Source organism: Ambystoma mexicanum, chromosome 1q (genome assembly GCF_040938575.1).
Source record: "Ambystoma mexicanum isolate Mex_15411 chromosome 1q, UKY_AmexF1_1, whole genome shotgun sequence".
Lineage (NCBI taxonomy): Eukaryota > Metazoa > Chordata > Amphibia > Caudata > Ambystomatidae > Ambystoma > Ambystoma mexicanum.
The window spans coordinates 700,883,738-700,898,175 of record NC_090922.1 but is presented as its reverse complement, the minus strand read 5'-3'; the positions used below and the strand labels follow the sequence as shown (position 1 = coordinate 700,898,175).

The 14,438-nt window shown below is 44.6% G+C and overlaps 1 protein-coding gene across 2 annotated transcripts in view; it reads left to right on the top strand.

Annotated features, from left to right (window-relative positions):
- KIFAP3 (kinesin associated protein 3) overlaps nt 1–14,438 on the top strand; it is a 1,278,226-nt gene that overhangs the window by 345,519 nt on the left and 918,269 nt on the right. The gene's annotated exons all lie outside the window — the stretch shown is intronic.

Below are 14,438 nucleotides of genomic sequence, written 5' to 3'. Positions count from 1 at the left end.
CTGGTGAGACAGAGTGGAAGCTGAGAAGGTCTGAGTGGGGTGGGAGAAGCCAAGGGAGCCGTCCTAAAGCCGGTGAGCCTGCAGTGGAAGGTCGGGGCTTTCTGGAGGGAGCTGGAGAAGGCCTTCCTGGTCCCTAACTGGAACACGAGGTAAATTCCCTACAGCTTACATCACAAACTGAGTTGCATAGTCCCTGTGTTTGGGGAGATGCAAATACACCAATGACAAAAGGAACTTGGGTGTGGGGTGAGGGAGGAACGCATATACCCTTAGGTCTTGAAAGTGAACGAACATATGAGAGAACTTGGCAGGAGAGTATACCAGGTGATTTGCGAGTCCGAGAATCCGAGGGAAGATTCATGCCCTTAAGATTTTGATCTGCATTGCATGTGGAAAAGACCTGGGGAAGGGAGTTGTTTCCCCCGGAGTGAATTGCAACACCAAGAGAAGGGGGTTATCTCTTGGGCTACAAAGAGCTTGGTTATTCTTTTGAACTTTTGTTTTGGCAGAGACAAACCCGGGGAAGGGAGTAATTCCCGGGAACTGTGAACATTATCTCTTTGGAACTTTTGTTGGATTATATCTTTCTGTTGAACGTGAACATTTGTGCACTTTGAAAGCAAAAGACAATTCCCTTAACACCTTAGAGTTACTTTTGGAATGAGAGGGCTAGGATTGGATTTAGAATACAGGACTTTTTTGCTTTGGGCATCTTGACACTGGACAGGCCCTTTTTGGTTGAGGTAAGCAAATGCCTCCTAGATTAGGGACAGTGCAGCATTTTGCAACCCCTTTATTATTTAATAATGGTTTATGCCAACCACTCTGCATCCTTGTCTCATTCCTGGTTCCTCACACGACACAAAACACCTGATTTCTCCAAACCCATGGTTAATGACATCATCTTTGATGTGTCTACATTTTGAAGGGACCTCTGGGGCTCCTGCTTTCTTTTTCTGCAGCCTTACTTGAAGCCCCTCAAATTCAAGTGTGATCACAACAAAACCAACACACATTGGCAACTACTTAGCAGAAGCTTAGATGGATGTGTTTGGTTCTGTATGTGTGTGGATTGACAAGTTATTGTTTAGATGAATACTGGATTGAATTCTGTGAATCCATGTTATTTAGTTGATGTGTAGGTTTATTGTGCTGTATGCCAGCACCAGAAGTCTTTGTTGGGAGTTGCACATGCCATACATGGTTGGGTGGTGGGACTGGGACAAGTTATAAAGTTGGTTCTTGGGGATGGGGCAAGGTGAACAACGTTGGTGTGGGGGTGTTACGTTGACAGGCTTCACATGGTTGCTGTGTGTGGGGTGGTGGGCATGTTCCACCAGGGTTTGGTGGGTAGGGGAATAGTTATTCTGGGGTGTGCAGTTTTTGATAAAACGAGCTAACAAACCGTACAATTCTTTCTGTAGATTAATACATGGCATACATCAAATAGATGCTTGATCACCAACAGTACCCATGAGTATTTTACAGCATTTTCATGATGCTATGCTCACCATATAACCCAGCATTTCCACTGTAAAACACTTTCATGATGGTGCCCACAATAAATAAGATGAAGCCCACAATAAAGCATACGGTCATGATGGCTTGTATACACAATATACCCAAGTATATGCCAATGTTACCACTTTTTAAAACAATTGCAATATTACTTGTTCCAAGACAACCTTATACAAACATTTGGATTCAAATATAAAATGTACATATCATCCAAAATACATTGAAATCAATCTGTATGAAAGTTTATACGAGAATGTACGAATTACATTAGACAAAATTCCGTTAATATTACTACATCTTCATTTAAAAAATATTTAAAAGAGAATTATGTTTATAATATCAGGTAGAGGATCACCTTATTTTCATCCTTTTATTTTAATAACCCCTGCCACTTGCAGTAACTTCACCACTGCAATCGTTAACCTGGTCTCTTCACTGCTAGATAGCCGATGATAAAATTCCTCCACATTCAAATATGATGCGTTATGGACAGATTTTGCCAACAGCGACACTCTAATCGATTGAAGAGCTTCACACTGTATCAAGATGTGGGTCCTTGTCTGCAACATTCTTAATGACACCACACTCTCTAGGGACTTCTTTCCCCAAGCAAGATCTAATTCGACAAATCTCCCATGTCAGTAATAGGTTCAATCGATAGCTCTTAAATTGGTAGCACCAATAGGCATTGGGGAACTTTCTGATATATGGAGAGAAAGAACCCAAAGGCTTATCTACAACTGTAAGGCTTTTATGGATCTTCAAAGCTTTCATAATATCCATGTTTTCCACCCAATCACATTCATACAGTTTTCTCTTTACCTTAACAGGGATGCCAATGATATCATTTACCATTAAATTCCAAGCCCCCAAGATCTCATCGGCATTACTTTTAAAATGTATCAGCGGGCCATATGTGGCACTCGCCATTACCATTTGCAAGTCTTCATATAATGAACGATCAGGTAGATCTAGAAGTTTACTAATGAGGGTTAGAATTTTCCATTTTAAATTACATTTGCGGGAGACCAAACAAAGTTCGAATCGATGTGCACAACGGGGTAGACAATTTGGGTGCGTTAGAGGTTTTTGCCAATCCCTTGCTTCCATCTTCCCCCAATCAAGAGACCTTGAGATAGCAGCAGTTTCCATACCATAAGGCATAGTCGGAATAGCCTTTATTTAAACAAAATAATAAATAAATCAACGGGCAGATGGAAAACAGGCAGTACTTGCTACTAATTCTCTTCATCTGTACTGACACCGATCAGCCTTGGCCAAACACCGATTGAGCAATGCTCATTTATTTGGAGAGGAGTTCAGATGAACGCCTAGGTGCATAATAGAGGGTTCAGGTATAAGAACTTGATCCCCCACTTCCCACCCCAAGCCAATCTTCTTTTTTTTTTTTTGCATTACCTTAGAATCTAATTACACTGGACTTCGTCCCATTAATTCTAATGTCAATATTGCTTAATCCAAGCCAGCTGCCTCTGCAGGCCTATCTGGGTTTTGTCTAACAATATAACGTTGTCTGCATACATAAGGTATGGGACCGACAAATTAACAATCTTAGGGGGAGTGGAGCATGTTAACAGCAGATAGTCCCCCACATAAAATATTCTCATGATGGTTGCTTGGTACACACGATATGTCAGCCATAGATGCCAAGTCACCATCAGTACATATGAGCATTTTACGGCATTTCCATTATGTTTGTGCCAAACAATATTGGCCAGAATTGCCACTGTAAAGTACTTTCATTATGCTGCAATCACAATATACGTCAAGATTCCTTAACCCGGATACAATTGAACCACATGTCAAAAATAGGTAAACTATCCCAGAGTATCCAGTCCTGAAGTTGTCGGATATAGCCACTCAGGACTCTACCAACTGGATCCCAGCTTGTGCATTGGTAGATCAGTAGTTGTTCAGTTACCTCTGCAATGCTCTCTGCCTGTGACTGTCCCATGCACACTGTGGCATGAATGCCTGGATGCCCATCAACTGAAATCTGCATGAGACCAGCACTTTGATATGGCTGTCTGTGCCTTGGGTCACACCCTCCTCTAATATCACACAGCAAAATGTTTGATGCTTTCTAGTCTGTTCACCAATGCCAGAAATAAAAAATAAAACTGAGACGTGAAAGCAGGCCACTCTGTGTAGGCACCAAAACTGAGACACTACCACACAATCATCCTTGTCAGCATTCCTACTTCCACATCTTGCTGCTCACTGGGCATTAATAGATGAAGGAATGGGTGAATGTGCAAAGGAGGGATATATAAATCTGATCTGTATTGCATAGTCCCTTATCCAGTTATCAAGCAGCTAATGTAATTACTCTAATCAAATATTAAATGGTCCTCTGAAATTGAAATGCTGGTGTGTCTTGACCATTAACTATTTCGTGGCCATGCATTTGACTGAATAAATAACGTGTCAAATCACTGACTGAGAATACTTAGTATATTGGTCAAATGAGGATGTATCCCGCAAAATATGTCTCCCTCGAAAACCAGGGATGTGGCATTCGCATGAAGCACTACAGGCCCTCCTGTTCTTCAATCACTGAGTACCCTGCTCTGTTCACAATCTAACCAGAGCATGACTGTTTACAGTAATGCATGTCTGTGGGAATAGGTGGATGAGATGGACGCCCAACAGCTGGGGTAGGTTAAGTCTAATGTCTACATAGGCAACTCATTTCACTCAACCTACACCTGCAGTGTTTGAACACCTCAACACAGCGCTGAGGTGAGCATACTCGTCAACATTTTAAGACTGAAAAGTGGTAGGATTATTACAATTTCTCAAATTGTAATTCACATAGTGATGACCGAGTTATCTTTTTCACTTTGACTTTGACCCAGATAAGGTCACAGGAAATGACATTGCACCCGTTAAGAATATCAATAAAAGAATAACTATCTAATAAAGCAGACGCAACTATTTTAGTTACCAACCATATTTCAACTAGAGCGCATGTGTTAGTAACATAGCAATGGCGAAATGAGGGGGCAATGGCGAAATGAGGGGGAAGTACAATAATGTGGGATTATGAGATTGTAGGTGTGACAGAATGCCTTCTATGAAGGGGTAGTAGCCTGAGCCTTTTGATTTTAATATCAAATGATGTGGGTAAATCTGTCTCTGAATGAGACGTCTGCTTATCAAAGCCCACTTTCATAATGCTGAAAGGTACAGTGCAAACATCCAATTTTGCTGAGCCTGTCTATTGGCACCGCTCGGCAGATGCCGTGTCATGTGGCAACACGCAAATCACAAATTTAGATGTGCATTTCTGCCAACTGCTTGATTTAACCAAAGGTTCCAGCAACTAGGTTCTGCCTATAACCGTGGGCAGCTCTGAAAGTCTATAAATCTGCGCTCCCAGAGCCTGGTGGCGAATATAACTTTAAACATAAGCCATGCCTAGTTTTGTCATGGGGGCACAGGTTATAATGTCCAAAACCTATTGGTGTCATATTATTGTCAGCCTGGATTTCTAATGACTCTTCTCAGGGACATTGCCGCATGTATAGCATCATCATGGTTGATTGTCACCCGAAACAGCTGTTTGCATCCAGCACAGATAATGCATCTTTTGACCACTGCAAAGACTTGCCCCCTACAGCAGAGAACAGGGAGTCTTCCTGAAGGTTTACCAGGGAACCACTGCTTCAAAAGCAAATAAAGTAAGGACAAATGAGTGCTCAAACAAGGGTGGTAATTAACAGTGAGTCTTGGTTGCAGTGCAGACAGGAGAGAGGGCAGAGGTAGAACAGTCAGGAGAGGAGCATCAGTCCACAGATGTATCCCACCACCTTGGATTCTCCCAGGGTGTGAACCCTTCCTGTGCCCTATCCCAGCTTGCTTCGGGCAAAGCACTGTGGGTATGACATCACCATGAAAAAGACTCTTAACTTAGCAGCCACGATTGCTTGCCTTCCAGCTGGGAGGTGCAGAACAAGGATCCACCCTGTCTCTGGAGACCCTGGATGGGGTCCCTCAGCAAAATCAAGAACATGCTGTGGGCATAGTTTGACCACTTAAGATACATTTTTGAGCTGGCTCAATTGCTCTGAGACACCTTTTGAAGCATTGCATGCAACTGGAGCTGCCTTTGAGACTTGCTGCTTTTTGATCCTTTGTTGAGCCTTTGAACCACTGGCTCAACCCATATCCTGCCTTGTGCTCCAATAATCCGTTGCTTCCCTTTCTTCTTGATGGAGAATAGCTAGATTGCAATCCTTCATTACTGCCGTCTGTAGTTTACAAAGTCTTCCTTCCTGGTTTGTAATTCTTTAATGAGGGTGCTCGTCCCATAACAGTTTTGACCAGTCTGAATTCCTCTGACCATGCCTTATCCCATTGAATGATAAAACCTTACTTGGCAATGTTAATGGTGCCACTCACAAAGTTGGGCATAAATCTGGAATAATATTTGGCCATCCCAAAAAACAATAGCAATGTGTTCTTGTGCTTGTATTCCAATGTGTCTTGGATTGTGGCTATAAAACATTTTCTACACCCTTCTTGGAAATAACATGCCCTAGATTCTGAATTTCTTTCCTTTTCCATTTGTGCCAACTAAGAGTCACCCGATCCTCTTTGATATCTCGGGCACATTACAGGCACTCATTGTGTTCTGTGGCATCCTTTCCACAGATTATAATATCATCCTGAAAGCACACTACTCTGGATTTATCCTGAAGTCATAATCCTTTGAAAAACAGACATGGCAGTACCTAGACTGCACAAAATCCAGATGCATTGAAATAAGCCATCATGATTTATGAAGGCTGTTATATTTCTCATGGTCATATAGAGTTTCACTTAGTGATTTCAAGTCTAATATGGAAAGATATTTGGCACTACCAAGTTTAAAGAGAAGCTCATTGATATTTGAATGTATGTCTCTCCCTCATGCTTCCGCTGAGTCTGGGAACCCAACCCCTCCTCCCATGGCCACCCTTGCCGCCTCTGATTGGTGTTGCAGGTCATGAGACCCTAAACGCCAAAAAGACTTGGCGAAGGCAGGCAAAAGCCATATCCATTCAGATGTTGACTCTCACTTGGGGCATTTTGTTGACATTTCTTGCTGCTCCGAGCACCACAGTGCTCCCTCACGCTTCCCGTGGACCTAGGAACTCAGCCTCTCCACCCCCCCATCCCATTGCCCGCCCTTGCCGCTGGTGTTCCATGTCCCAGGACCTGGAACACCTTACTTGAACTTTCCACCCAGGGCAGCCTTGTCCGTGCAACCGGCTAATAGATCAGACAAAGGGCACCTCCCTTGGATACCTTCCATACCTGTTCGCCCTGGCGCTCCAGCCTGCCAAGCCTTGTCCCCAGTCTGAAGCTACAATCAGGTAGGAGACTACGTCACTGACCTACGGTTGCATCTCCCAGAGTTCTGCTGCTGTTTTGTGCCATCACTCAGCATTTTTTCCACAGGGATATTTTATATTTATTTTAATGTATAAGATGCTTTCGCCAAAGCGCCGTACTTACAGTAAACGGTACAAACAATGAGTGCATAAGCCAGAATTTCAACCAAAATCAAAAAAAGTAGGACATCGTAGAGAGAAGATTAGTTTTATGATAAGTGCGAAATAAGAAACAAGCGGGAATGACTCGAATGTAAAGAGGTTGGGCATTCCAGAGCTTGGGAGCAAGCAAAGCGAAAGACAAAAAACGGGACTGAGCACAAGGGGGCCTGGGGACAGATAATAGAAACTGAGCTTGAGAGCGGAAAGAACATGGGGGATACATATAAACCAGGGAACAGAGAACCCGGTGCAAGCCCATGCACCCATTTAAAAATAATACAAAGGAAACAAAATTGAAGATGAGCTACAAAAGATAGCCAGTGAAGAGAAAGAAGGGCAGAAGAGATAGAAAAGTGAGGCGGAATAGAGCAAACGGTGCGCACAGCAGAGTTAGAAAGAGAGCGCAAGGGAGCCAGATGGGATGCAGGAAGACCTAGAAAAAGACCAAAGCAAAAGTCCAGATGAGAGAAAACAAGAGAAGTGATCAGCAGTTTAGTCGCATGAAAAGTGAGAAAGGGGCATGCTGTTCTAATATTAAAAAGATGAAAGTGGCAGGAACATGCAATGCTGGCAATGTGTAAATTGAATGAGAGGGAGGAGTCAAAGAGGGCGCCTAGGTTGCGAGCAGAAGCACAGAGAGCTAGAAGAACAGGCAGAAGACTAATACATGGGGAGGTAATAGGTGGGGAGCAGTAGAAGCAGGGAAAAATAGTGCATCCATGCCTGGATGGTAAGTAAGCAACCAGTGATGGCAGAGTGCAACAAATCCAACGAGGAGGAAAAAATAAGACATTGGGAATAGTCTGCATAGAAATGTGCCAACAGCCCAACGGAAGAAACAATAGCAGAGGGGGGAAAGCTGAGTGAATGTAAAGATGAAAGTAAAGTGGCGTGATCCAGAGTGTCACAAGACACAGAGGGATCGAGAAGAATAAGAATAGATGAAAATGTTGAGCGTCTAGCAGATAGTAAAGAATTTGAGACATAAAGAAGCAGATAGTAAAGAATTTGAGACATAAAGAAGTGCCATTTCCGTAGAGTGGATCAGGTGAAAGTCGGTTGCGAGGCTGCAGAGAGAGTTATGGTCAAGATAGGTTGAAACCAGAATATAAAATACTGTTCTAAAATTTTAGACGGGTAGAGAAAAAGAGGGAAAGGACGATAGCTGGAAGCTGCGGAAGTGTTCAGAGAAAGTTTTCTTTAAAAGTGGGAGGATATTGGCAACTTTGAAATCAGCAGGAAATGTGGCAGAGGAGACAGAAAGATTGATTAATTTAGTTGGAAAATAGAGTAAACATGGAAAAAGCTTAGTGACGAGCAGAAGGAATGGGGTCAAGAGGAGAGGCAGTAGGATGAGCACATGAAAGATAGAGAGGAATGTCAGCTTTAGATATACCCGCGAATGAACAGGAAGACGAGAGTGATTGAGAAACAGTAACTGAGCATGAACTAACTGTAGATGCAGAGGAGGCTTGCAACCGCGTGACTGTAGAGATAAAAAAAGTTGGCAAAGTCGTAAGGAGAAAGAGAGGAGGAAAGAGAAAGGTGAGGAGAAGGAGAACAAAGAATATGATTAAGTTGAAAAAAGACATTGAGAATGAGAAGAGTAATAGACAACACAACAATTTAAGAAACCTACAGTCATTTAGCAGTGGAAAGGGCAGAATAATAAGAAGTGTGTATAGAAGAAAGAGTAATAAGATCTGAGTGACCTATATTGTTGTGGGTTTGCTTGTTTCTTAATTTTGCTGCTGTCTGGTGCCACCTGTGACAATTCCGTAAATGTCATTCCCCCCAAACCCCTGCCACCCAGAGGGGAAGCTTCTTCCCATGAGGCCAGGTAGGTGAGACCGCTACCTGGGGGTGGTAGACAGTAGGATGATCTTGTGGAGAGAGACTCTCCCTCTGGGAGCAGGGACAGGCATGTAGGGAGAATGCGGTATGACACCATTTCAATTACCCCTCTTCCACCTATACCTGGGTGGGGTACATCACAATACCATGCCCAACCACCCCATGTACTTGGGTAGAACCAGTGAAATAAGATTCATTGAGACGAGGAAGAGTAGGGACTACATAGGCCTGCCTTCTTTGACAACGACTGACACGAAGAAGAGTAGAGTTACTTAGGAGAAAATGACTATACAGATACTGGGTCGAGGAGCAGAACAATGATGAACCACAGCAAGAATGGAAATTAGCTCTCTAGTTGTCCATGTTCAGTCCTAATAAAACCAACAAAGGACTGAATCAAACGAGAATGAGAGAGACACAGCCGCCCCAGCAGAGAAGAGGAAATTCCTCTGTTCTCAAGGGAACGAAGAACACAGCAGTGTGTAGCGTATCCCGAGCAGTCCTGGGAGTGGGAAGTCCAGGTCGTGCAGAGAGCAACCAAGACAGGCTGCAGGTGCGTACAACACCCAGGGAGTGAGGTTCGAATGCACCCAGCTGATAAGGAGGGATTAGTAGGTGGAAGATGCTGGCGGTTGGCCACATTTGGCAGGAGAAGGGATTGCTGGAGCCGTCTCACACGGAATAGCAAACCTCAGGCAAGTCGAGGCAAGAAATAGCCTGGGAAGGTGTTCACCTGCTGGGGAAGAAGAGAGATGCCACAGACCTCAAAGGAGCCGGCCGCAGGCTCACGAAGGTCTAGAAAAGCGTCAGGGCCTCAAGGAAGGTAAGGGGCAACGCATAAGATGCGGAGGCGATGCGGGGAAGCTAGAGGAGCCGACACTAATGATGCATCCCAGATTCCCTTGCACTAAAGGTACAAGTGTGTCCCAAGAAGGATATTAGCCCTGCAATCCTCCCCCTCAAAACAAATCAAGTGTCTTGGAGGGAAATCCCTCAACGTAGGGGTTGCAATACGTCCACTTGCCCGAAAGGCAGGGTCTGGCACCCACAACCTGAGGAGGGGAGCCTCATCAGTCATTTTCTTCATGGTAGTACCTGGCAGGATAGTGAACCATGTCTGCCAAAACAAATCACTAAAGGAACTGTGATACAGGTCTGAGATCTGCATCGACTAAAGTAAGCCTGAGAAAGGCCAGGGGAAGTGATAGGTTCCACTTGGTATTGTGAGCTGTGAAAGAGAGCCTGAGAAAGGCCAGGGGAAGGGAGACATTGCCCCCCCAGGCATTGTGTACAGGCATTGTGTACTGTGATTTTAAAAAAAAAAAAATAAAAAAAGTCGGGGAAGAGTAATTTCCCTCTGGTGTTGTAAACTGTGAAACTAAAGCCAAGAAAGGCCAGAGGAAGGGAGTCATTCCTCTGGCATTGTGAAATCGTGGAACCATGTGAAAAGAGAGTCCAGGGGAAAGGGGTAATTCCCCCTCGCTTTGTGTCAAAATACCTGGAGATGGGAGACATTCTCCAGGAACCCAATAGTGAAGAAACAACTATAGGCAATAAGGAATGTTCATGTTTGAACTGAACCTTTTGAGTTTGAATTGAGAGAGAACTTCACTGCTCTTTTGCATTACAACTTGGAACTTTTTGTGCGTTGCAAAGGGATCGGACCTGGGGAATTGAGTCATTCCTTCGGGTAAAGATCCCACCTAACAACTGGAACTGTGTTCCTTTTTCCAGAAGAAGGGATCTATTCTTCTGGAACAAGAATATCCACTACATCTTTAGTTATAAGTGTAAGGGACAAAAGTAAGGCTTTGATACAGGATGGTGGACTCTTTTTAGTTGCAACAACATCCAGACAGATTCATTAGCACGTTTAGTTGAGGTAGGGAAACCTTTCTTCGAGTTAGGGCAAGTTAGGTTTTCAGCATACTTACCAGAATGCTACAAACCTGAAATGTAGCATGTGGGTAGGTTGCATGGTTTAGACAATATAAACAGTATAAAATATACAATTTCTCAAATGTTTCTTTTTTTAAGTGGTCTGCAAAGCTTGGATATGGATAGCATACTTCCCAACATGCTACAAACCTGACACTTGGCATGTGGGTAGGTATGTAATACACCTTTTTTGGATTTATTCATTTTTTAAGCAGTCTGCAGTGCTTACCCCTTGCGATATGGCTCTTTGTGCCGTTGTTCTGCCGTAGTTCTACGTTCATTGTTTCTAAAGTTTCCACGCTATCGGCATTCTAGCTGATATTAGCAGCACTCACTTTTGAAGTCATGCGGGTGACGCACAATAAAGTGCTTTTGTAGTAATGCATGTGACTGGAAACTGTGCATGTCTTTTCAGCAGTGTCCGCAATGATGATGTCCTTCACATCGTGGCAAATCTCTCATGATAATTACAGATGCGTCATTTCCCACGGAAGTTGATCAATGTATGCCATCTCAACAGTTCGACGCTTACTTGCTTCAGCTATACACATAGCGGTACGGCACTTCAAGATTATATGCTTCAGCCCTCCACTTACAGCTCTTATTTTGAGGTTGCTGCTGCCTCGGCTGTAAATCTGGATACCAACAATGTTGCTGTGCAATCGCAACGCTCCAACTCGAAGTAGCTGGAACCGATTTACTGGATTCATGCTTTTCTCATGGTCTGCATTATGTGGCTTGCTCCAGAGTTGGAAACAAAGACAATTTGTTCACACTAGCTTCTACAGGAAAGTCTAGCAACAATGTCTACAAAGAAGCATTGGTTTACTCTGTTAAAAAACTTCAAACTAGGACTGAAGTAGGAATTACCATGCGAAGCACGAGTACACCTGCTAGTTACTAATAAACGTTTATGCCAACAACCATGCCACCTTTGTGTCAGTCTCCTCCTTCTGCAACCTTACACAGCCATCTTCATTTTTTCCACTGTGATATTGTTATGGGCTTTCCTTTTCAGAATTTCGCTGCTGCTTTGTGCCACCACTCTGCATTTTTCCACAGGGATATTGTGGGTTTGCTTTTTTTCTTAATTTTCCTGCAGTTCTGTGCCTCCACATGCACATTGATGGGGGTTCTCATTATTGAATCTTGATATCGTGTTGTGCCAACGCCTTACATTTTTTCCACAGGGAGTTTGGTATAGGTTTGAATTCTGAATCTCACTGTCATTCCATTCTACCACTCTGATTGGTTTACGCAGGGATTTAGGCGCTATCTTGCACTCCATATTCCTGCTTTGTTCTACCTCACTGGAGTTTGTCTACACTGTACCTACTATAAGCGTGCACTCCCTATCCTGCAAGTGCAGATCTTGCACGTTACTGCAGTTGGTGCACTGCTCCTGTATTCTTACACTTTCCGCCCATAGGGCCTAGGGTGCAGATCCCCCATTCATGCTTAGCAGCTCCAAAGGTAGATGGACCCTGTAGCACTCTAGAAACTGTTCCTCACTCACTTGCAGATCTCACCCCTACATGCACCTCACCCACCTCATCCTTGCCCCTTCAAGAGAACACAACCCACCAACGTCCATCGCAGCCCCCTCACGCTTCACTCACTCATGCCTCCATCCTGACTTACCAGGCCCCTCCCACTTCGTACCTACCTACAATCACCCCCTCACACAATCCTTCCTCTCATCCTCGCCACCATGACCCTCGCTTTACGTCCCTAAACTCTGTCTGTGCAATCCTTGCCACAACCCCCAGCTCACCCGCCCCTCCTACCATCACACACGCATGACCCCCAGAAGCTCCTAAAAAACAGACACTGCACTACCCGAACGCACTCTATACTATGCACCTCACCCTATCTCTTTCAGACCCATGACACCTTCCACCACACATACACCCTCACGGCCTCCCCCAAGCCACCCAACGCAGTGAAATCTCTCTTCAACCTGCTAAATAACAGACCTGGCACTCACACCAGATACCACTCCCCTTGTTCTTCTAGAGGTCATGCTCTTGCAAGCTTTCTTCACACACACAAACCAACAACACACTCGGCCACCAAAGCCACTCCCACTGAGCAGAGACCTTAGCCCCCCCTTCACCTCCTCAAGAAACATCTCACCTGCTACCAAATCTCAGCCACAGTACTGTGGGAAACCAAAGGGTGTCTCACTTACTAGTACCCAGGAATCTCTCTCTCAGTTGGCCAGGGCACAGCCATCACCTTTGAATCCAGACCCTGGGGGTGGACCATTGCGGGAGGATCACCTGGGGGAGGGCTCTTCGGAGTGTGGGGGTGAGGCAACAGATGGTGATACGTGGTATTCCCCCCCCCCCTTTCCCGGGCCCATATCCATCCTATTTTATGGGATTCTCCAACATCCCAACGTCCCATCACCCCCTTGCTACACAAACACTAAGAGTAAAGATGCTACCACTTACATAACTCATTGGACATGTCCCGTTAATTGGGTAACGCAAAGTCAGGCACTTGACCTTAATCACATATATCTGATACCCATTAGCCCCCCCCCTCCCACGGATTAAATGCGGAACATAGAGCCACACTCTGAGCAAGGGAAGACTCGAAAAGGAGATCTTCTGTGGCGAAGGAAAACCCACTGGAGCAGGATGAAGGATTGAGGGATCAGAGCGAAGGACAGGGATACCCCGAAAATCCCTCCGGGAAACCGTGAAGGAGACGCAGAGTAAGCCAAATCCCAGACAAGAAGAAGCCTGCATTGTGTTTCAAGGACGCCAGCGACCCTCCCGGGTGAAAAACAGAGTTGGGGAAGCGAGGCCAAGCCTGTGGTATCAACCTTAACTCGTGAATCAAAGTCGCAGAGACAAGAAAGGAATGCACACAACCAGTGAGTTAGCAAAAGACATGAAAGTCTGGTTTGTGTCAAGGAAAGATTGAAGGCACAACAGTCTATCTCACAATTGAAGAATGCGCTCATGCTGATGAGACGCGAAAGAAAGCAAACCAGTAATTAACTTTTTTTTTCTTCAAATTTGGTTTATTGGTGTAGTTATTTATTTAACGCCTATACACAATGTGTTTCAAAGCGCTGTAGACACAACACTTTTAAGCAACCTCAAACACATAGTTACACCGGAACACCATTTGGATTTTTGAACATTTTCAACTCCCCCCCCCCCCCCCCCAACAATAAACACAAACTTCCAACTCTCCCCTAACCCCCCACCAGTCTTTTGTGGTTACCGAGCTGCCACACAAATAAAATGGTCCTTTATCTATATGTCGCCGGATGCACCCAGTGAGCCATTGGTCGTTTACGCAGGTCTGTCCTGGGGCTCACCTTTTCATTTCGGTCCCCCACATCCCCCCACTGGTGTGTTTACCCCTCTACAGTTTTGCTCTCTTCATAGGCTTGGGGGGTTTATTACTTACTTCACATCCAGCTCGTGCCCCTCTTCCCCCATATCATCTGCCCATTGCGGTCTCTCTGAGTCATATTTGGCCAGGAATGCAGCCCATTCTGTGGCCCATGTTGAGGTTTTATCATGCAACCGTCTAGTTAAGTCTTCC